This window comes from Delphinus delphis, chromosome 7 (assembly GCF_949987515.2).
Source record: "Delphinus delphis chromosome 7, mDelDel1.2, whole genome shotgun sequence".
In the NCBI taxonomy this organism is placed as follows: domain Eukaryota; kingdom Metazoa; phylum Chordata; class Mammalia; order Artiodactyla; family Delphinidae; genus Delphinus; species Delphinus delphis.
In genome coordinates, this window is record NC_082689.1 from 57,097,462 (window position 1) to 57,122,342 (window position 24,881).

Consider the following 24,881-nt stretch of genomic DNA (forward strand, 5'->3'; position numbering starts at 1 on the left):
AAAAATTTGACTCAGTTCAAACATCTGGGAAACTATACCTATAGGAGTTTTATAAAATGCCAGAGACTAAATCTTTCATACTTTTTTTTTTTAATTGAAGGCACTATGAGCTGGAAAATAATTTGGAGAAAACCAATCTTTAAGAAATAAAGGAGTTGAATATGCACAGAGTAGTTGATCTATATACTGAATCAGAATTTCAAGGGAGGGGGATGTGGAGCTAGAAGAATCTGTACTTTTAGAAGTTCCCCAGGTGATTCTGATATGCAGCCGTAGTTAGCTGGGTACCACAGACACATAGCCTGCTAGCTGCTCTTCATCTCCATGGCAACAGAGGCAGAAGTAAGCATTAACTGTGGCATGAAGTATTTAAGCTAATGTGAGTTTGCTTTTAATTACTAGATTTGCATTTGTCATTATAACCCTTTAGTGAATATCTTCTCTTGGCCCCATGCCTGAGATTTGGGTAGTTTCCACCAGGCGAAACTATGCTTTTAATTATAGACTATTTTTTTTTTAACCTAGGCTTTTACTAATCATGCATAAAAGAAAATCATGTTAGAACCCAGGTCAATTAAACTTTTTCTCTAGAAACTCATGTCATTATAAATAATGTCATACAAAAATAATGCATCTAATTATAAGTAGAAAAAATGGAATAAAATATAGAACAAGATATAAAGAAACATAAATTCCCAGGTACACATTTAAGAACATTATGTACTAAGCCTCAAGTGTTACAAACTGTATTTAAGTCTGGTTTTCCTTACTGAGACTAAATAGGAAAACTAGTATATCTGATTTCATTTATAGGGCCAAAATTTTTTATAGCTATACTTGTTCTCAAAATCCTTCTTTCTCTGAGGCTTTAGAAATAAGTATATTGTTTTCCCTGCAACTTCAGGCATCAAAAGCCTTTTGCAATATTTTAGCCTTTCAGGGAAAAATATTAATGATAATAACATAATACATGCAGTTTCCTCTATATATGTCCTGTTCTAATTGCTTTTTCTCCTGCTCTTTTAATACAAACATCTATTTCTTCCACAGAATTTTCTTACTCTTCTAGTTTTCCTTTTTCCTGCCAAGAGAAGCCTCTTACCTGAGTCAACCCATTTCCAAACTTTATGTGCATGAGGCTTCATAAAATCCCGTGATGCTATCTTTCGTAATTTACTATCATTAATAATAACAATAAATATTTTAATATATTCTTCATACATTGTTTAATTTCATCTTTTCAAATCAGGAAGGGTTCCCTTGGCAACCAAGTTATGTCCTCCTCCTTGGGTGGCATGATTCTGGTGTAAAACTTACATGATACGAACTAGTCAAAGATTATTTTAAAATTAACCCATCATTTCCCACTTTACAACCTTCGTCATACCTATATTTTTCTGTGAAAAAGGAACCAAACTTTTCTGCTGTCTAAGCATTTAAAAACAAAAGTGGAAAAAGAAGAATTAAAAATTATGGTTGTGATAAGAAGAGAGAAATTGTATATACATAGTCCTTGCTTTGGATCAGGGGATTAGAACCTGCCCATTTATCTGACATAATTCTGTTATTGCTTCTATATTCCTATATCAGGGGAGGTGGTATCAAATAGACTGAGTGTTAAAAGAGCCTGTGTGTGTGTGTGTGTGTGTGTGTGTGTGTGTGAGTGTGTGCACGTGTGCGCCCACACACCTAGCTGTATCTTGGGGAAAGGTGAGCTTTGTAGTCTAGTAGCTGTTATGGACTGAATATTTGTCCCCCCACAAATTTGTATGTTGAAACCCTACCCCTTCAATGGGATGGTATGAAGGATTAGGATTAGATATGGTCATGAGGGTGGAGCCATTATGAATGGGATTAATGCCCTTGTAAACCTCACAAGAGAGCTTGCTTCCTCTCTCTGCTCACCACTGTGTGATGACATGGTGAGAAGTCAGCAGTCTGCAGCCTGGAAGAGGGCTCTCACCAGAACTCGACCATGCTAGCTCTCTGAGCTCAGACTTCTGGCCTCCAAAATGGTGAGAAATAAATTTCTGTTGTTTATAAGCCACCCATTCTATGGTATTCTGTTATAACAGCCCGAACTGACAAAGACAGTAGCCTTAAATTCACTCAAATCACATAGGTGGAACTAAAGATATAATCACATTTTTTATAAATGTAATTTACAGTTTTTATAAATACATTTTCCTTTGCTTTAGTCCAATTAAGTTATTCACAAAGCATTTTCTGGAAAAAGTGAAAATCTGGAACTCAAACTTTTTTCTCAACTGTGGGCTTTAATAAGCAGGAGGATGAGTTAAAGATGCTTATAATATATAGTGGCTTGTTCTAGAAATTTCAAAGAGAAGAGCACATATTCTTTTAAAAACTTTTATATTGTTTTATGAAACACTGTAAAAGTGGCATTATGCACATTATAGAAAATTTGGCAAATTGCTGTAAAAGGAAAAGCAGGAAAAAATTGAACTCAAGTTCCATTTCCTAAAGACAAACAGTTAACATTTTGAAGTATTTTCTTTTTTTAGGATTAGGATTCTTTTAAAAAATCAATTCTGTAACACAGAACGGGCTTCTAAGAGTTAAAAGCTATAAAAAGTAATTTCCTTGCTAATATATTAATATTTGGTAATGTATATTTAAAGGTAAAACATAATGGAAAGACATGATATAACTTTAAGACGGCTGTTAGGTTGTCCTTTAGTTAACTACAGAATTTACCTTTCACAGGCAATACCACTGCTAGAATGCTATCTTCAAAGGATAATCTGAAATGCAAAAAGAGAGATTCAAGATGTTTCTCTCAGAATTACCTATTGGGAATTTGTTAGCCAATGGTGTCATACCTATATGATTGAATACTACACAGCCACTAAAATTATAAGGATTTTTAAAATAACATGTGAAATGATTGCTAACCAATGGTAAGCCAAAAAAAAAAAAACAGATTTCAAAGTTTTATTTAGAATATGATCTCAATTATGTTTTCACAAAATAGAAAAAATGTGGTACCAAAAGACATCACAAAACATCAAAAGGGTTGTTATTTCTGAATGCTGGGATTATAAATAAATCTGATTATTTTCTCTGTAATTTTCTGCATATAAAAACATTTTCTACAGTGAATGTATCTTATAGTTGTATTTTTGAAAATAAAAGCAAGAACACAAACTATTCCCTTGACCCATTTTCTGGGAACCATACTTGGAACACAAAGGAAGAAATTAATAGCACCAAGCATCCCTTCCTCAGAATAGTTCCTGTGTTTCTAATCACATGGCAGCTGTTTGCTCAATAAGAGTCTGCTCTGAGTTTTATAGAAGCAGCATTTTTTAATTGAGTGCTTTGAAGAGACTTAAGAACCATGTAGAAAGCCAAGTAGGAGCCCTCTCTCTGGCAGGGTTAGCTTGTAACACAGTTTGAAATGTTTTTCAGGGATGGTTACAGCCCTCCCTGTTAGTAGCCACCATTCTCAGGAATCAGCGGCCCAGACACAGGGCTCCTGTAAGCCTGGGCATAAAAGCTCACTTATGGAGGAAGCCTCATGGGACCAGTGTGGGCTTGAGCTCTTCATCACAGCTGCGGCCCTTCTCAAACTTGCAGCAACAGAAAGTGGCTCAGGGCTTTGCTTTCCTCCTGGGCAGGTGGAGCCTGAAAATAACACCCATTTTTGATTGTGCAAAAGGTATGATTTGGTGAAGCTTCATCTCTAGGCTGGGCCTGTCAACCCTTTTGGTGTTCATTATACTTTTTTCCTCAAAGGCACATCGGTGGCACCAGAAGGCCTTCAATGACAAAACCCGAAAGGAAGAACCTACTATTTCTCTACTTGGGTGGGGGCAGGTGGTCAAAAAGAGGGAGGGACTTACACCGCAAAGCATTAGTGGTCTCAGTGCAATAAAAAAGAAAATGCTCACTTTTCTCACTAGGCTGGTGGGGAGGGAGGAGAAGAGGGGGCTCCAGGAGGAAAGGAGTACAGGACTTTTTCAGAGGCCATTCAAGGACCTGGCTGCCCAGGTGGGACGTGCAGGTTTTGTGACATCTGTGATCCAAAGTAGGTCATCTGATCAACTTGGCAATGTTTCTTTAAAATAGGAAACGTCGCCTGGTCCTCGACCAGAGGAGACGCTGGATGCTCTCTGAGTTGGCTTGGGGATCGGTATTCAGAAGGCAGGGATCAAGGACTGGTTGTCCTTTATGAATCCTTTCCCATCACGAGAGGAAATGAACAGATTAGAAACCAACCAACAGTGAAAAACGTGCTTCTATTTCCGTACGAGGGAGCAGGCACTCCCGTGAGCCTCGAGCTTTGGAGCTGAGGCCTTGCTCCAGCGCAGCTAACGCGCAGGTGCTATTGGGGCTTCGTTGATTCTTTAATGCGCTGGGGCTGTGCTGTGGGTGGAGCTTGAGGCCGATTCCCGCCCTGCCGCCTACGTGCACGCGCACGGTGCTCTCCTCGCCCTCCAGCACCGCGCCGACCAAGTTGGCAGCCAAGTTTTCCAGCTTCTGGGACAGATTCTTCTGGTACCAGGGGAAAAACTGTAGTTGCCTGGCCCTTGCTCCACTTGCCGGCTCTCCACCCTTAACCCTGTGCCCGGCTCTTGGCTCTTGCTGTCCGTTTGGAAGCCCGGCGCCCGCGGATTCCCTACTCTAGCACCCGGAAGGCCTTCCTGAGTGAGTCAACACCCCGCTTGCATTTATTTGCTCCTTATTGAAAAGGGATGGGGGAAAAAGAGACTTACTTATTACATTTCAAAATGAAATTAACTTTAAAGTTTTTCTGGTTAGAAAAATTATGCATTCTCACGGTAAGAAAAATTCAAAGAATACAGAAAAATCCTAAGAAAAAACCCAAAAACCATACCTCATCTCAATTCCTAACGTTCATTGGTAACCATGGTTAACATTTTGGTGAACATTCTTCTACATCTTTATTGCTTGCTGCCCTCCTCCAGTGCCCTCCCCCCTCGTTCTTTTCTACATTCTCAAATGGGAATATACTATATATTAGGTTCTTAAAAAAATTTTCTTTTAAAATTTAGAAACCTCAATCATTTGTTCTTCAGTCTGTTTTCCTTTAAATTCAGCGTGTCTGAGATTTTTTTTCATATTGGTAAATATAGCACCACATTGTATTTTTGTGATTGTATGGTATTTGCATTGTATGATATACCTTAATTGTATGATATACCTGATGATAGAGCTAGCAAGTGTTTAATTAAAAACACCTGATACATCATTTACTTTCAACTTATAGTAATAATAGTACTCTTATTTTTTTATTAGTAGAAGCAATAGAAGAAAAATTGAGGAACAATATTTGTAGACTTCAAAATATCTGTTATCTAAATTTCTAGAAGTAGAATCTTTGGGTTCAAAGATATGTGCATATAATATTTTGACTTATATAGCTAAACTGCTTTCCACTGAATTCTTTTATTTTTTGATAAACCCCAATAATGGGAAAAGTTTTTGATGCCACAACAGCTATCCTCTTGTGAAAAGTTTCAGAATGTACAAAATTGATTTATTATTTCCTTCTGAAAGACAGAGGTAGACAGCTACTTTTCATGCAGTGCTTGTAAAGAAATTAAGTACATGCTTGTGGACAAGTTGATTCATCTTTTTGGGGCTTTGTATCTCATCTGGGTAAGTCAGCCTTGGATTAAATTCAGTCCAACGTCCCTTACATGTCTAAGATTTTACAGTTTTATGATGCCAGGGGAAAAAAAACAGCAGCCAAATATCTTACTGTTGCCTGCCTGCCTTTTTATTTTATTTTATTTTTTCAGAGTTTCAGTTGGAGATTTAGTTATGTATTAATTTGGGAATGGTTAACAACCATACGATGTTTTCTCTCCTCCTATCATGACACTGTCATTGGATGTTATTTCTTTATGAAGGTAGTGCATATGAAACGGGTTATATCCTTTTTTGCCTGCTATCTACACTTCTCCTTCGGCCCCTAATCCAGGACTCTTTACCCCAAAAGTGACTGCCTAACTTCTAATAGTACACATATACTTTGATATATGTGAAAATAAGCAAAAATAAATATGTGCATATATATACATATATATGTTTGTATATGTGGGTGGGGGTGCACGCACACGGCAGACATGCAGTTTTGCCCATTGCATCTCGCCAGCAGCTTGCATAGTAAAAATGCTGAGGCATTTTGTTAAACCTTGGTTCAGTAGCTTGGTTCAAAGGAATTCCACTGGTTATTCTAATTTCATTCGAGCAGCTTCTCCCCTGAGCTTATATATTCCATCCTACTCAGTTTCTCAGCTTCCTTGCTTAGCAGGTATCTAGAGCTTGACGTGTCTAAAACAGAACTCCTTATGTTTCCCACACCCTCCCTTACCTTCTTCTCCCACAGTCTCCCCCAATTCAGTAAACGACAGCTCCATTCTCCCAAGAAACACCTTGGTGTCACCTTGCTTTTTCTTTCTCTCACACTGGCCAATTCTTTCTGCTCTGCTTGCAGACACATCCAGTGTCTGACCATGCCCCACCCACCTCCACTGCTACCATCATGGTCCAAGTCCCTGTCGACTTTCTCCTGGACAATTATATAAGCCTTTAAAGTGGGACCCCTGATTTCACCCCTGTCCCCCTCTAGTTTATTCTCCATGAAGCAGCCATAATGATTCTTTTTTAAAGAAATAGCTTTATTGAGGTATAATGAATATACCATAAAATTCACCTGTTTTTAATATACTATTCAATGATTTTTAGTGCATTTACAGGGTAGTGCAGCCATCACCAATATCCAGTTTTAGAACATATTCATCCTTCCCGAAAGACTCCCCCATGTCCACTTGCAGTTAATCCCCATTCTTGATCCCAGCCCCAGTAATTTGCTAACCACTAATTTGCTTTACGTCCCTATAGATTTGCATGTAGAACTCAGAAGTGAGGGCCCCATGTAGATAACCAGCAATATCATTTGGGAATGGGACGCTAGGCTCAGACCCATGTTTTGGGTGAGCCTTATTCTGTTAGGGCCAATGTAGCAATGCTCAGTGGAGAGCAAGTTAGAGGAGACCGGATCAGGGGTTTAAAAGGACATGGGGTACATGTACACCCAGGTACAACCTGTCCATAATCTCCTTTGCTCCCCAGTCAGCGAGCGATGAGGAATCAGTGTGCTGACTCAAGGGCCTTGCAGGATCCAGGGAGATAACTTAAACAGACAAACAGGCCAGGGTGTGAGCCATCAGGGAATGGTGGGGACTGTGGTGAATCAGAGAGCTCAGGCCCTGTCCCATTTTAGCCCTGGGGGGATGTAGGCTCAGAGTTTTGCCAGATCTTCTGATGTCAAGACTAGTCTGAAATCTGGATTCTGTGTGAAACCTTCTGTTTAAAAAATACTGATAGCAGATTAACCCTTTTTTTTTTTTTTAGACATTGCACCACATACAATGTGCAGACAAACAGAATGGGCCTGAGGCTGTGTATGCACCCTCCAACAGAAAGGGCTCTCTTGGTTAGGATAAAGTTGACCAGCTGTACTGTACCACATTCAGCCCACCCTCCAGGCTACATGTTTTAAAGTGTCTTTCCCCTCTAAGGCTGCAGTCAAAGTCTTGTTTCCTCTGCATACAATTCTCCTTGTTGTTGGGTTCTTAGTCACAGTAGTTGGAGTTGGCAGGCAGTTACTTAGAATTTCTACTCAAGTGCTTTTCGAAACCATTTTTTAATTAAAAAGTCAGATCCCAAGATTCACTGAATACCTAGCTAGCCTGCAGTTCCATTACAAGCCTAGAGAAGAATGTCTGAAATTGTTTGTTGGTTTACGTTCTTATTCGTTTTTAGGACAGACAGGTTACACAAGTAACCAGCACTGGCTGAAATAGAGTGATGGGCAGAGGTGTTTCGGGTGAAAATATGTCTGGCCCTGAAGAGTGCAGGGACCCAGGCTGCAAATGGGTGTGGTGCAGGGATGGCCAATGACCTAGCTGGTCAGGTGTGGGCAAGGAGGGACAGGAGGTTGTCCCAAGAGTCATAGGAGCCGAGAAAGATGGGGTAATGTCTAGAGGGAAGAATCATATTATCCTTTCTGTGGACTAAATCAACACAGACCAGATCAACACAGAGCAAGAACCATATACAGCCAGAACAAAAGCCCTTCATTTCTCAGAAGAGATGGAAAACGATGGTTAAACTTCGTTTCCAGTAGGCACTTTATCTCTCTAGGACTGTTTTCTGGGGTAGGGGTGGGTGGAGTATTAGCATCTCAAGAGAGTGTAAAAGAACACATCTGCTTTGTCTCAGTGTTTAATTTTCCTTTAACCACAGTAATAGATACACTTTATGGTAGTAGTTTTTGGCAGAGTGGTTAAGGGTGTGTGCTCAGAACTCAGTAGGAATTCCCTCCAGATTACAGCTCCACCACTTACGAGTTCTGTGATCTTGGGCAAGTTTTTTCACCTTTTTGAGCCTCAGTTTAGTCATCTGCAAAATGGGTATGGCAATGCCTACTTTACGGGGTTGATGTGAAGATTAAATGCAAGAATCCAAGCTTTGTGCCTGGCATGTAGTACATATTCAATAAATGTTAGCTGTTATTATCGGTGCTGTTATTATTACCACTATTATTAGAGTTGAAAGTGGCATTAGGTCCACCTTCATTATGTCAGAGATGAAGAAACCCTCAGAGCTTCCAGGTTCTGTACCATGGTCCCACCACAGCAGGTTCCTGGAAGAACCAGCCAGTGCATCCTCTGGAGCTCTTTCCTCAAACTCATCACTGCCTGGTGGCTGAAGTTTGCAATCATTCTTGTCTCTCTTCCAGGTGGAATATTGGCATGGAGTTCCCTGCAGAGTTTAAAGGGAAGGAAATAATAGTTTACAAGCTCCATGGGGCCAGGGACCATGTCTGTCTTGGTCTCTTCCATATCCCTCTTGCTTACTACAATGTCCAGCATTTAGTAATATGATATTTAATAAACAAACACATGTGCATTACATGAAGCATGACTCAGCAAGGAGATGACCACAAACACATCATGGTGGTAAACGTGGCACCCGTGAGCAGTGACTTCTCCCTTGGGGGTTGTTCCTGGGCACATTTGCCTGTGTCCTTCCTGTGCTGAGCTCGTCGAACAGGGATGAAGGCAATTTACACGAGAGGCCATTGCATTTGGCCCCCACATTCCCTCTTTCCTTTTTCTCCCACTCTCTTCCCCTCTGCCCTTTGCTTCTCTTCTTTCTCTCTTATTTCTTCTACTTCCTACTCTTGATCTATAATTTAATGAGGATAGGCTAGGTTATACTGCAGAAATAAACCACCTCTAATTTTCAGTGGCTTGATTCAGCCCAGTTTATTTCTGTAAATCTGGGTGTCACTCCAGGACAAATGTCTTCCATGTGTTGGCTCAGCATTCCAGGCTTCTTCTGTCCTAGGTGCTGCCCACAGCAGCAAGGGTGGCCGCTCTCCCCTAGGCTGGGTATGGAGCCCCCGAGGGGCTCATGCTGGACTGAAACACCCCACCCCATGTCACATCCACCCACTCTGGAGTGGACTGGTCACTTGGACCCACCCACAGGCTGGGAAGGGTCATCCCTCCATGGGCTCAGAAGGTCCCGGAAGGCAAGGAGAACGGGATCTGGGTGAGCATTAGAAGGCTCTTCCCCAGTTCCTTTTCAGAACTCAACCCTTTTCCTCATCTGTTCTCCCTTCTTTTTCACTTACATTCTCTTATTTCCTCATCCCCCTCCCTGCCTCCTCTGCCCTCTTTGCCCGCCTCGCTCCAGCTGCTGTCCTGTGTCCTCCTGCGCCACGCAGAGCAGATGCTGACCGAGGATGCTGCTACGACTGCCGGGTCTGCTCGGCTCTGAGCTTCTTGTCTGGATATAGGTGAAGGCAATGGAATTTGCCGCCTCCTTCTGGGTTCACTGGGGACTTATCACAGAATCCTCCTGTTGTCCTGAGCACTTCTTCCAGAGCCTGGAAAGGACTGGCAGAAAGTCAAGTCAGCCATCTTGTACTTGGGAGATACCAGGCAGCCCCAGAAACTTCTCCTTCTCCCTTCAGGAGTCAGCACCCTCAAAGACCCCACCAATCTCAGCACACGGTTCAGCGGAGCTGGGGGTGCATTCAGAAGGATGTGCATTTGATTCTCTGCACAGGATCTAGGCACTGACCACTTACCTTGATCCTAAGGAGTGATCAGTTTAGTTTCTTGATAGTATCAAGAAGGTCTCCAGGTGAGTGTTCCAGGTTGGCCTCAGTGAAGCAAGTTGAGATAGAACCTGATTTTTTTTTTTTTTACTATATTTGTAATAGACGAAGGGAGGCTGTGTGGCAAACAGATGGGAAGCACATGTCCTGGGTGCTGGCTATGCCGTCTATTTATTGTGTCTTACTGAGTCTCTTTCCTTCTGGGTCTCATTCCTGCAAAGGGAAGTGGTTGGACAAGGTGAACTTTGAAGCATCTTCTAGAGCTATGATTCTCTTGAGTTTGGCATATCTTGCTTGCCATGGAGGACAATGCATATGGCCAGGAGTAGAGTGTGTTATTTGAAGTCTTATAAAGGCCCCACAGTCTCATCTTCCACAGAAGAGAAGGAACAGAAACAGGGTGAGGAGTGGTTTAGATAAGGTATGAACGGGCAGGTGGAGGTTTGATGAAACTACACATATTAATCGCTTATTTTCCTCAAAAAGTAGCTTAGATTACCTGTCAGTTATATGCTTTGTAGTTTCTCCTCTTGTTTTTTCCCATTATAAAACTTTTAGTGTCAGAAAATGCTGAGAATGGAAATATTAGGTAATTTAGAACCAGCTTGTTGACATAGTCAGTATAGACACATCAGCTGTTGGTGATTTCCCCCAAAGTTGAAGGTTATAATTCTTCTACTCTTTCTAAGAAACAATGGTCTCTTGGAACGTGCAAGTAAATTAGTCATACTGTGTCCTGAGAGTTGGTCTCTGTAATACATCCTGGTCTCTGAAAAAGAGCTGCAGTTGTATAATGGATTTTCGAAGTCTCCAAAGGTGGTTCAACTAACATATTTGTTAGTCTAGTAAATGATATTGCTCTTGTCAAGATTTTTCCATGTAGCACAATTTAATAGAGGAATCAATAGTTTCTCAGACATGACAAAAGGGCCTGGGTGTCTTTTGATGAGAGATACAAAGTCTCTTCTTGTTCTAATAAAGCCAAAATGGAAAAAAAAAAGTGCCCCCCTCCCTTCAAGTGTATTTTTATGAAGCTAAAATATACATACCACTTTCTCTAGGAAAATATTTGTTTATCAATATTTTCTCCTACAGTGTCTTTTTACCCAGTTATTACACATGAATATGCATTTTGTTTCCATCTTAATCCTTTCCCTTGTTTGATGAGCTGTCACTAGTACACACTTCTTCAGGAAAAACTCAAGTCTGAGGATACTTTGATCCACTGGGCCTATGGAATTTTCCTTAGAAATCTTTTAAGAAACATTTTAGGCAGACATTGGCATCTACCTACATTTCTACTCATCATAGCTTTTGTAAAGTCCCTAAAGTGGTTTTGTACAGTCCGGGATCATCTCCTCCAGCAGCTCCTGCCTTAACCCGAGCCTCAAGGAGGTTTTAAGGCTGCGTACACTGTCCTCTGACCCCTGCCGCCATATTGATACCTTCCCTGACTTTAGTTAATGGGTTAAACAAATCTCTTTTGGAGTTGTTGAAGCTGCTTGGAAGGAAACTGCATTGGTATTGAGAATATTAGAACATCTGTGTGTCTTGTCCTCAGCCAAAACATTTAGTTTTAGCCATGGAATGTGTTATTTGGAGGATGTCTGACTTTCACGGCTCTGGGTTCCACCTACTGGCAGGAACAATTTGCTGACATTGTCCCTTAGCAGTTAACCCCAAATAACACCCATCTTCAAATACGAACCCAAGCATGGGTCAGAAAATGACTGCTGGGGACAGTTACTACCAAACTGATGAGAGGCTGCTCTTTGAAAGGCTTACTCCTACAGCTGAGATCATTGGTCATGGCTATCTCTTGAGACAGAAGTAGACTCAGAACATTTCCAGAGAGAGGACACGTGAGTACATCAATGTGATAGGGGAGCTAAAATTGGCTGTGGAGATCAGCTGGGTTGAGAGCAGGGGCTCTCAACTTGACTGCATATTAGAATTACCTGGTGGGCTTTTAAAAAAGACCAGGGTCTTGACCTTATCCCTAGAGATTCCTGCTTCAGGCGGTCTGGAGTGGGGCCTGGGAAATAATCTCTTTCTCCCTTTTTCTTCTTTTCAGATGATTCTACTGTGCAGTCAGGGCTGAGACCCACGAGTCTAGAGCAGTGCTACTCATAGCAGCAGTTTTGCGTTGGAATTTGCTAGAAATGCACTTGGGAGTGGGGCCCAGGAATCTGGATGTTTTCGGCTCTCTAGAAGACTCTTACCCATGATTCTCAAATGTTAGCACACATCAGGATCACCTGGAGGGCTTGTTAAACTACAGCTCATTGGGTCTTGCCCCAAGAGTGTCTGATTCAATAGGTCTGGGATGGGACTTGAGAGTTTCCATTTCAAACAAGCTCTCAGATGATGCTGGTGTTGCCGGTCTGTGGTCCACACCCGGGGCAGCGTTAGTCTGCACTGGGCTTGGGGACTTGGACTGTTTCTGAATTTGTTGCAAAGGTGGTTGTTTTAAGACATGAGGATCTCAGCTCTTGTAAGTGGATTCATAGAACTGATTGCTTTGGCTAGGAACCCGCTTCCCGCCCCCGACCCCACTTTTTAGAGGTTTTCCCAACCATGTTGCAAAGCATGGGATAAAACTCCAGGCGTCAGACTTGATCCCGGATGATAGTTAACCACTTTGATTATTTTGACTAAGACATTTTACCAGTTTTATCAGGGTAAAATGAAGTATCTTGAAAGATTTTTTTCCCCCCTTGTCTGTATTGGTTGGTTGTTTGAATGTATTAGGCAGATTGATGGAAGGTTTTGATTGTCAGACACACTTTGTAGTAGAATCTGTTTTTGCCTCAGTGGTAAGAGTAGAACATAAACATATCTTTAGGTAAATAGAAGTAACACATTTTTTCTGTTTCACTGATGGACTGGATGCTATCTGAGGCAGTGGTTCTCCATATGTATTTGGGATGAAGGTAGCGGGGGAGGGTGAAGGGTCCTTTCCAGGTGATTCTGATAAAACCCTCAGGTTTGAGAACCATTGCTTGGGAGCAGGGGTCACAAACTAAAATGCCTCCAAGGGCTGGGAGGGGTAGGGCCGGGTGGTGGGGGCAGGCGGTGGGGCGGGGCTGGAGTCCCCTGCCTGTCTGCGGGGAGCAGCCCTCCTCCCACTCTGGCTGATTTTGGCCACGTGGGAACACTGCACAGCACGGCCAGAGCTTCTGGTTTTAAAAGGAAAGCCAAGGATCCCACTTTTCTTCTGAGAAATGTCCTGATCTTTGAATGTTGGCAACACATTTTTTAAAATGTAAAACCCTTGTGCAGATCAAGGAAAACACACTCGTGAGCAACCTGTTTGTGACTTCAGGGTGCCTTCTGTAAGTCTGAGATTCCAATAAGAGTCATTCAAAATGAGTCCTATTCCAAGTAAGCTAAGAAATACACTCAGTTCCCTGGGTCTGCTTTCTAGCATTGTGATTCCGTGAGATATAAGGGCAACAGGGAAAATGTCAGTGCATACTTTTTAAAAAGGATCATTTAAGTATCTCAGGCTCCAGCTTGTGTGCTTCCAGATTTTAATGTACTAATCATCCTTGGTATAACATGTTTCTTTGGAAAAGAAATTTGGGTGCATTTCAATCTTTAATGCATGGAATTAACAAGATAGGGGTTGGAAAAGTTTCAACTCTTCTCCCTAGAAGAGTGGCCACAAAAGAACATTCAAACCAGTAACTAAAAATCTCAGTGGTATATGCTTCAATGATTGGATCTTGGGTATTCAGGGCTGACTGCATCTTCCTGCATATTGAATTATTGTAGCATTAAGTCCCTGTAACATTTAGGAAATAGATGGCCGACAAGTGACTGAAAAGAGAAATTTAAAAAGCGGGGCATCACATTCCTTTTTATTATGTTTATCTGTCCTCTCAAGGACAGAAGAGGTGCTTTCTATCTGTTTAAATCTTGGACTGGCATATCCAGCCCCGAGGTGCTGGAGGGTTTGTGGGCCTCACTCACGCATTTAACCCCTAAGACCTTCCATTTCATTAGGGGAATCTGCCATTATAGATGCTCATTCCTATCTTGTGGTAAAAGTTTTCTCTGCTCTCTGCTGCCTCTGTTGGTAGCTTTGTTAAGTTGTACATTGTCTGAAGCGGCAGGCAGGGTAGAGAGGCCTGGACCGAGCATCGTCGTAGCTCTGTGTTAACCCCATTTTGTTCCCTTTATATGTTGAATGTCAGTTTTTGTGGCCTCTGAAGATACGGTTTGGTATGTGTTGGCAGGTCAACAGAGGGAAAATTTTCAGGGATGAAATCCAAGGTTGTCGCTATTACTCCTGGAACATAAATATAGAATAAGGGTCAGTGGGATTTCCCTGTGGTCCACCCCAGTGTATGGGAAATAGGATTCATCTAAGATATTCACATCTGGCTAATAAGAAAGGGGTATCTTGTTTCACTCTTGCTGTTTCACCTTGTGTGTTTTCTGTCTTGGGGTCCCCTTGGGTAAGTTGAAATTTGTTATGTTCTTGGATCTCTAGCCAAATGCTATCTAATCTCTCCTTACCCATGAATAAAGCCTTTACAAGCACAGATATACTGGAGGAATCTGAAACTGGGTAGGGAGGCAAGCTTGTTGTAGTTTGGAGAACAAACACATAAATTTTTGCCTGATGTAATTTTTGTGCTTTGGAAACTAACCGAGAAACGGGTAGGAATGGGCAGATCTTTAAGTGAGCAATTTTAGAAAGGAGAAAAATATTATGGAAATTGCAAAGAAAGATTTTGGATTCTGACTTAAGTCCTGGTATGAGTTTGGAATGTTCTAATCTGTTCAGCATGAGCCAGAAATAGTTTCCTAAGGAGAAATACATAGGCTCCTCAAGTCAGACCTTGGCCTCCTGTTTTTGCAGCTGTAGGTAGACCCCGTGCTGACGGCTCTTCTACAGGTAGCTGCTTTGTGACATTGATGGAAAGTCTAAGCCTGGACCATGTGGTGTTGCAGGGTGTTCCAGAGTCAATTTCCCACCATTCCCAGCTACAAAATGTCTACCTTTTCCCAACCCTGTGACCTTAGTCTGTTCTAACCCTCTCCGGTCATCAGTTTATTTATAAAACTGAGAGTGATAATATTTGCCCTGCAGCCTCATGAAGTTTTGATAGTCAATTGAGATAATATAGCTAAAAGTGCTTTTCAAATTGCTAAGTGACTTAGGCGATCTATACTACAAGGATGATACAAGGAACTTGGAAACTTTCCTGCCCCAATCAAAAGGTTGTATGTAAGTGGTATCATATGTCTATAGGCAGGTCATTTAGAAGCACTGTCCCATTGCAATCAGCTCAGTGGTCAGTCAGACTTGAGTTCACATCTTTGCTTTACTAACCATACAACTCAATGTTATTTGAGCCTCACTTTCCTCATTTATAAAAATAGCTATAAAACCTACCTCACAAAAGTGATTGTGAGGATTAAATGAGATAATATATATGAAAGTTCTTATATAGCTAGGTTCCTATTAGATGCTCAGTAAGTGTTGATTTGATTCATTGAGAAATGCACTGATAACAGTGTTCCCAAAGCATTTGCAATGTATATAAGGGCATCCAAGACTGAACCACGTTTTTGGGCCAGTGCAGTTCTTTTAATAAAACCAAAGGAGATGGAATTCAAGGCCTATTGTACCAGTAGGAGCCTGGCTAAAAGGCCTCTCCCCAATAAGTATCACACCTACAACAGTTATTCCGTATGGATAAACTATTGCTCCTCTGAATGTCCTCTTTTACAATGCAAATATCTCTGCATAGGAAACACATGAATAGATTGCGAACCTTAGCTTTTCTGCATCAGGTGGTTGAGCTTGAGTCAGAGGAGTATCTTAGGGACAAGGTCAGAGTCTAACATCAATGATTCAGGGGAATATTCAGCATGGTCAGAATCACCATCAAAGTGCCCACAAATTCCACTACATTTTGTATAGTATGTAATTAGACAACACAGTTTTGCTTCAGAGTTGGACTAGATCACTCTTTCTAGGTGAGTATCAGATGAAATATTTGACTTGTGGTTAGGGTTCAGGTTATATGGGAAAATATTTACTGTTGTTCTTGAGTGTATATTGTGATGAGATGCTCTGGGAAGCCAGTGGGCACCAAGAGAGCTCTGGGGAAAAGGAGGGTGAAAAAAAGACGAGATGTTTTAAAGGCGTGTGCCTGGTGAGCATGGACATGCCTCATCAATAATTGTTAAATAAGTGAATTAATTACAATTGTTTGCAGAAAGTTTGTCCAATTTATGTCCCCATCAGTGAATATAACAATGTCTGTTTTATAGCACTCTTACAGTAAACATTAAACATTTAAAAAAATTTTGTGCAAATTTAATAGAACAACACATTATTTCATTTTTGTTTTCAAAGTGTATTAAAAATATTAGTACCAGTCTCTTCATTTCACAGAGTAGAAGGACGGGAAAAACCAGCTGATTGCTTGTTCTGACTTCAACGACCTCCATCCATATTACTGACATGTTACCATGACTTTCTCTGACACTCACTTGCCCTAAGCGGGATTTGTTGATCTGAGCAGCCCCTTCAGAGAACTGGTCACTTGGACCTGGTCTGGTCTGGCACTAACTATCCCCTGAGCCAGCTTTCAATCCTGACCTGCCCTGTACCAGGAGGTTGCTGACATCTCTCTTACATAAGACCTCTGCTGAGGACACGTGGTGTCCCAACCCCACTGTGCATCTCAGGACCCTCTTCCACTCTCCTTTCCTTCTCTGTACCTAGCCAACTTCCACTGCTTCCCATCCTCCTGCTGCTAGCTCAAGTCCACTTCCTTCCAGGAATGATTTCTTTCCCCTTTGAATAAATCATACTATTGACCATACCACTCATTTAACAAGACTGTGTTATCAAGTAAATGGCAGGACAATAATTGGCATCTTTTGTAATAAAGGGTTTTGCACGCAGTAGGTAAATAATAACAGTGGTCCCTGGAGTCTATGGGAATTTCATCATGACAGCCTCATTTCTGAGATGGAAAAGAAGATCACAAACCCAGGGTTTAATTCAATAAGCAGCACCTTTGTGTCTAATAGCTCTGAATTCTAGTCTTCCCCCTCAGGGACTCACTACCCATCCTATAGCAAACAGTTTAATCTCCACGTCTTGGTTTTCTCGTCTGTGAGACCAAGGCTCTGTCTGGTAACCTTGGAGAGCAGGGTTACCTGGATTACGTATCCTAAGGCCCTGCCAAGTGGCTAAATTAAAGGACTGATTTAAAGGAAGTTAAGAAGAAGATAAAAATGACACAACCCAGAGAGAGCCCATTATTCAACTCAAGTTGCTCTGTTCTGAGGAATTAGAAGCCATGATCTATGATTTGAGTATAACTCAGGGAACAATTTTGGTCTAACAGCTTCAACTATATTTACAACAGCCTTTCCCCCATTTCAACCCTCTGCTTTTTCCTCTGTAAACTTCCTTCTCTATGTCTAAAGAAATTCTGCTTAAATTCCTTGAGGGTCTGACCCTTTCTGAGCCTTAGTTTATGTTCTTTTGTTCTTGTACTTGACATTATCTCAAATAGTCTTGTAAAATCTTGCTTCTGTTCCCTTCAGAATTTTATATCCCTCAATGAGGCATTTTCCCCACTTCCTTCAGAAAAATAGCTGCATCACTTTTGTAACTTTTTTCTTTTATGAATATAGATAAAAATTTCAAGTTCCTTAAATGATACAGATTGCCTTTCCTGGCACTATTGCTGTATACAGAATAACCTAAAACAAAGTTATTTGAGCAAAGTTAACATTTGGCAAATCTGTATTAAACCCAGTAGCAATGGTCGAAATGTTGTAGAGAGAACTGCCTAGAGGAAAGCTGATAATCTGGTTTTGGGGAAAAAAGGGGAGCCTAAAATGGCCAGTGGGCTGGTTAGCACAATATTACTTTTCTCTGATACAGTTCATGGATGAAAGTACTGTGATTCAATAGCACTTTTTTTCCCCTTGTTCATTCGTTCCATAGATGTTCACTGTCTCAGGTGAAAATGGGTATAGTTTGTTTTCAGGAGAAGATGAACAGCTCAAAACCTTTGAAATAGAAGTTATTCATTTCAGAAATATTTTTTTGAGGGTCTGTGCTGTGCCAGACCCTGTGCCGAGAGCAGGGGATACCCTACAGAAGTTCTGTGTCTGGTGGGGGAGGTGAACAAATTAACAGTCAATTATAATACAGTGTGACAGATTTTCTGAGGGGAGGTCAGAACTGAGAGAGGCACCTCACCTCTTTTAGGGGGTGGAGTGTGGGTCAGGAAGGAAGACTTCCTGGAAGAATTGATACTTCAGCCAGAGCAGGCTACAGTGTATATATGGAGGAGAGATGGGGTGTAGGATGGGAAGGAAGGTAATACATGAATGTATTAGTTTTCTATTGCTGCTGTAACAAATTATCACTAATTAAGTGGCCTAAAATTTCACAAATTCGAGAGGTCTGAAGTCTGAAAGAGGTTTCCTTGGGCTGAAATCAAGGTGTTGAGTTGGCAGGGCAGTGTTGCTTATGAAAGCTCTAGGGAAGAATCCATTTCAGCTCCCAGAGGCCCCTGCATTCCTAGCCTCCTGGACCCTTCCTCCCTCCTGGATAGTCCAGGACAGTTTCCCCATCTCAAAGTTCTCAACTCAGTCACCCCTGCAAAGTCCTTTTTGCTATGTAAAGGATATATTTACAGGTTCTAGGGAATAAGACAAAGATCTCTTTTGGTAGTGATAGACCACTATTTTGTCTACCACAATGACCAAAGTGCATTTTGGGGGGAAGGAGAAGGGACCCCAGTTATTTGAATATATCTTGAGAGGTTCTGTGCATAGTTTGAAAGATAGCATTATCTAAACCAGTTACCTTCTTATACATTAATCTGAGTCTCATGTTATGCCTGTTCTGAAACCTCATTCATGGCCCCATTCAAATGAAGAAACGAGCCACCATTTGATAGTTTTTCCTAGTAAAGAAAAAGAGAAATTAGGACAATGTTATTTCTTATAATGAAACTGTATGAAATTGTACCTTAAGAAATAGTGTGGATTCAGAGATGGTTAATAAGTCTTGAGGAATCTTCACAGGGAAGCCTGTTGCTAGACTCAGTTTCCTTGCTTAAGAACTGGCCTATCTTGGTTTCCTTCTCATCTTGCTGTTCAGGTTTTGCAGTTCAGAGTAATAACCTGCAGGTGTGCCTCTTTATCACCTTCCCTGTCACTGAGCCCAAACTGGGGAGCCTTATGCCACCCCTGAATCAGGACTGGCTCCCCCAGCTGGTGTCAGTCTGACCCAGCTGCTCTGCCCGCTTTGGCAGTGGCAACTAACAGGGCATTTCGGGTCCCACCGATCTCTCTGCGGTGGCAGAGGCCGGGGTGGAAAGGATGGTGAGTGCTTGCTCCGATGGAGTGGAACGTGGATAAAGGGACACCACAGATCTGCCACCTGGTCTGCTCTTAGTGGCTGAACGTGAACGGTTAGCTGCTGTAGTGGGTGGAAGGGTGTAATTTTCTTATTTTTAAAATTAAACTTAGAGTTGATGATCAGGCATTGATAGAAAAATGACTGACAGACTGACTCGAAGCTTCTAATACGTTTGTCTCATAAGTGTTTTAACATTTATTACAAAATATTTAAATTTATATTACATCTGTAAACTGATTTAAAAATTCCAAAACAAGTGAAATTTCAGACATCATATATTTTTTATACAGTCTTTCAAGGCAGGTTAAACATTGCATCACCAGTCAGATGTGTTTGCCACATTTGTTTTCCCATCAGCCTTGTCTACACTGAACTGATTGCCCTGTAGACAGTTGAGTTCAATGCTGGGGAATTTCAACAGTCTGTGTAAGTGTTGGCTGGGGCCAGTGCTCTCCTTTGCCAAATTTATGCTTTGCCAGTGTTTGTTCTTTCTTGTTAGCATTCCAGATTTGTTCCTAAACTGGCTTGCCTTTGGGCCCTGAGCCCTTTCTCTATGTTCTAGCTGGAGCTGCCAGTGGACTCTGACATCGTGGGCCTGGGGCTCAATCTGGCCTTTACTGCTTGCTCATTGTGTGAACATGAGCAGGTCACATGGCTGCCATTTGCTGAGCCCACCTCAGGTCAGGCAGTCATCACAACGCTCTGTCCTGTTGCAGGTGGACAAACAGAAAGCAGAGACGAGGACATGTTATGTCCTCGTGGCTTGTGGGCGATAGAGCTGGGATTCCAAGGCAGCTGTGATTCCGGATGTGTTTTTCAGGGTGAGAGGTTCTGCAGGGGGAGATAGATGAGGGCTGAAGGCTGAACAGTTGGGGTGGCTATGGGCCCCCAATCCCTCTTTTGGGAAGAATTCTACTGTCCTCTGTTTGATAATCACCAATTTATTGGAAAAAGGTTTGAAGCTAAAATAGGCGTTGGAAAATAATTACGTTTTTACTCCATCATGCCTTTCTAAGTTATTTAAGCTCCTGGAGAGTCTCTGTCTGCCGTGAACTCAGAATAATAATGGTAGTACAGTCCATTCAGAATTGTAGGAAAGAGGAAGTGAAGTACACAAGTGAACCATCTGGTACAGGATAGGGCCTCCCACACCAATTAGTTCTCTTCATCCTTATACAAAGGCTTTGCATCTAGGTATGGCTCAACTGTGCCTAGGGCATAACTGAACCATTATTTGGATATTTTTACATTATTTACAATAAAGGCTAATTAATTCAACAGATACGTGTTTAGAATCAACTGTGTGCCTAGAAATGTGTGGGTCTGTGGCCAGAGATGGCCTGGTGGAGGGTGGGGTGGGCAGCCAGGTAGTGCGGCGGCTGTGGGAGGTGTCTCCCCCGCCCCATCCCACCCCAGAGAGAGCATGAAGTCTCAACAGCCTCCGTCAGGCTATTCTTGTCTTTGGCTCTTTTCAAAATTTTTCTCTAAAATGCTAAGCCATCAAGAGAGGCAACTTCTCAGTTTTCCTGAGGTTGTTCCTGAGGAGGAGCGACCATAGCAACACCCAGGGTAGATTTGGATGAAGGCCTGAGATGAAGGGCAGGGATCAGTGGGGAGGTAGGGGCATTCTAAGGTCAACATTTATTTCCTTCCTGACTCAGCCAGAGTGGGCCGGTGCCAGTTGTCAAGGGGCTAAAATGACACATTATGTTCTCCGGGTCTGGGGCCTACAGCCCTGGCCTACGGATGCCTGTTGGATCTGTCCAGTGACACAGATGGGGTTTTGTCTAGGAAAGAGGGAAATGCAGGCCGATGAGCTCTGAGGAGACCAGCTGATAAGACAACCAGCCCCGCATGGGAGAAAGGAGATGGAGCAGATTAAGAAGCAGTGAGTCAGGGACCCAGAGCGACACACTGTAACTCCCACAGACACTGAGTTTGGGTGGGGTAAGGTGAAAACACCAATTTCATACAGGAACCCCAAACCCCAGGAAAAGACTAAATTAGTTAAAGAAGACCTTGAGAGTTTTCCTAAATTTGGTAAAGTAAGGGGTTATACTATCTCTGCATCTGCCCAAAATGAGTTGTTGCACAAGCAAAAATGGCCAGGTAGAAAATGAAGGTAAGATGTCATTCAGAGCCAGATGTCTCCTGAATGAAGAGAGAGTCCAACCTAGACCAAGGGCTGGTCTGGTTGAGAAAAGATACCAAGAGACCTTCAAAAGGGACTAGCAATGAAATGAACAGTGACAATCACAAATGTTGATTTGTGCCAGGAACTCACCTAAACCCTTTGCACGAGTGAGCTCACTCAATCCTAACAACATCCTTATGAAACAGGTACTATTGTTTTCCCTATGTTACAGACAAGGAAACTGGGACAGTCAGGTTAAGGTGCTTGCCTAAGGTCAGCTGTGAGGCCAGAGTTCAAACTGAAAGCCTGACCTCAGAACCCATGCTCTCAAGCACTTGCTTTCTCTCTACAAAGTGCACTGTTTGTGTAGAAGTTCTAAGAGAAGCTAAGGCTGGAGCAGTGGTGTTTAACTGGGGCCAGACCTTCTGGATTGGTGAGCAAAAGTTAGTGTGTCTGTTAGTATATGTTTTGGGTTTTTTATTTTCCCTAAGGAGTGGGAGAACATAGTATTTCCAGAGAAATCAATGACCCCACATAGGCAAAAATCCCAGAGGGTTAGGGGCAATTCTTGCACACCAGCCTCCCAACCAAGGCTCGGCTGCTGGGCTGCCGGTTGGGCCACAGGGCCCAGGCTGACTTGTGTTCTCTGGGCCGACTGCCTGGTACCTCCAGCTGGATCTCCCAGGAAGGGTATTTCTGGGGCTCAGCTGTCTGTCCTCATGGGAACTTTGGCTGGGAGGAATCATCCCCTGATAAGCATTTCATTTGCCAGGCTTGGCTTGGTGTATATTTACTAGAAGATGAAGCCTGTTAAAACAGAAAAATGGTCACTGCACTGGAACATTTTTCTCTAAGTGACATTATCCATGACTTCTACTGAGAAGAAGAGAGGCAAAATCCTTATATTCTGGGCAAAGGCTTTTGCAATTTTCTGGTGATATTGATTATAGCTTATCTAACTTCATAGCAGATCTGTCTTATTCCCAAGGTACAATGTAGCTTGAAAATCGGAAGAGGGGCTGAGGAAGGAGGCATCACACCTATTTTCAGATAAGACTTTGTGTTATGATTAAGTCACTTTTCCCAGACAATTTAGATTAAGCAGAGGTTTTCTTTGTGAAGATCAATATGGTCACTGGTCCCGAGCAGCAAAGAAATATATATGTTTTTTCTGCCATCTACACCTAACAGTGAAGAAGAACAACGAATCAGGAACAACGGATGTGTTAGTCACTTGATTGGTGTCTGAAAAACCATACCATTTTTGCTCTTGTAGGTAGTAGTGTAACTTTCAACACTCTTAATGTTAGATTTCAGTGAGAGAAATAGGAAAATGTCCTTCCCACCAAAAAGATACATTCTACAATCAGAGTCTGATATCAGTTGTTGTATATCTTCCTGTCCCTTGATTCTTTCAGTTTCCACTATCTTATCTGGAGGAGACAGTGGGAAGTGCTCTGGAGTAGAGAAGATACACGGGTCTTAAATTCCACTTCTGTCACCAGTCACACCTCCAGGAGCCTTTAGTTTCACATCTTTCATATCCTGACTGACTTTTTGTGCTTGATTTATGGTTTATGTATCTGTTTGTACTTCTTTGTGGTTCTGACAATCTTGGCTTCATACATTTTGAGGCTTGTGAGTGTGTTCAAGTTTAGAGTCATTATACCTCCCTGGTGAACTACACTTATCATTTTGTAGTGCATCCTTTATCCCTAACATTTCTATTTGCCTTCAAACCTGTTTTCTCTGATATGAATAGAGGTACCCAAGCTTTTTGTTGTTCGTTGGCCTATTTGCCTTGTATACCTTTGTTCATCTTTTTTGCTTTTACTCTTTCAAAGCCTTATGTTTTAGTGCATCTCTTGTAATCAGTAAATAGCTGTTTCTTAAAAAAAAAATTCAGTCTTAGCAAAGTCTAAAGTTAATCAAGAACTTTATTCTTGTCCTAAACAATACTAGGACCTTAGAATATTTTAACTACCATCATCTTTCTTGATTTATATGCTATTTTATCATGTATTTTATTTCTACCATTTTTGTTTTGAGTGTTGTAGTGGGCATTGTGTGCGCTGCCTCAGTTCCCCTTCAGGACTAAGACACTCCTTCTGCCAGATGCTGGGAGAGTTGGTGGCTTATGGCTCCCAACTGAGTCCCTCACTGGGAATTGTTCTCAGCAGAAGAGAATGACCTGGCCCAAAGTCATGTCTCCTCCCTGGTGGCAGCTCATATCCAAGCCTGGTTATTGTGTGTATGTGACAGGATAAAGGTCCCCTTCCTGAAAGGTGAGACAACACTGGTGGCCATCCCAGCTCCAGAGCTCTCTGTGGGATCAGATAATGTTTTGTTGTGACTACATCACAATTCAACTTCTTTCTCTGCCAATTTCAATTCTTTTACTCCCCAGCAGATGTTGCCTCCTAGATAACTCTCTCATAATCTTCCTGTGTGCAAATCTCAGATTCACAGTCAGTTCCCAGGGAATCCCATGGGCCAGTGTTCGTTTAGACTTACGTATTTTCCATTTTATTTGCTAATAATTTCTTTTTGTGTCTGGGATCAATTTCCTTCTGCCTGAATTACGTCCTTTAAATTCCTTTAGACAGAGCCCGTTGAGTGAAAGTCTTCATTTTGCTTTGTTCTGAAAGATAATTTTAATGAGTATGGAATTCCAGGTTGACAGTTATTTTCTTGCAGCTCATTGGTGATATTATTCTTCTATTTCCTGACTTCCATTGCGGCTCTTGCAAATTTAGCTGTCACTCATTCGAAGGTAATCTGTCTCTTCTGTCTGCCTGCTTTTCAGATCTTCTTTTTGTCTTTGATGTTTTATAGTTTCACCATAGTGTGTCTGAAGGAGGATTTATTTTTGCTTAACTTGCTTGGGATTCACTGAGCTTTCATATCCAGGCCGCTGGAGGTGAAAGTTTCACTTCAGTAAAATAATAATGGTGATAATTTCTGTTTCAGCGGGACTGCAGAAAGATTGCGTGAGACAATTCATGCATATTTCCTATAAGGCAGAGTTTCCACAGTTGTGGTTCACTGAATTAGATATTTTCCCTGATCAGGTGTCCTCAACAAGTTCTGTGACCAAATAGATTTGGGAAGTGCTGGTTTGTGCACGCTCTCTTGGAGAGCTGCAA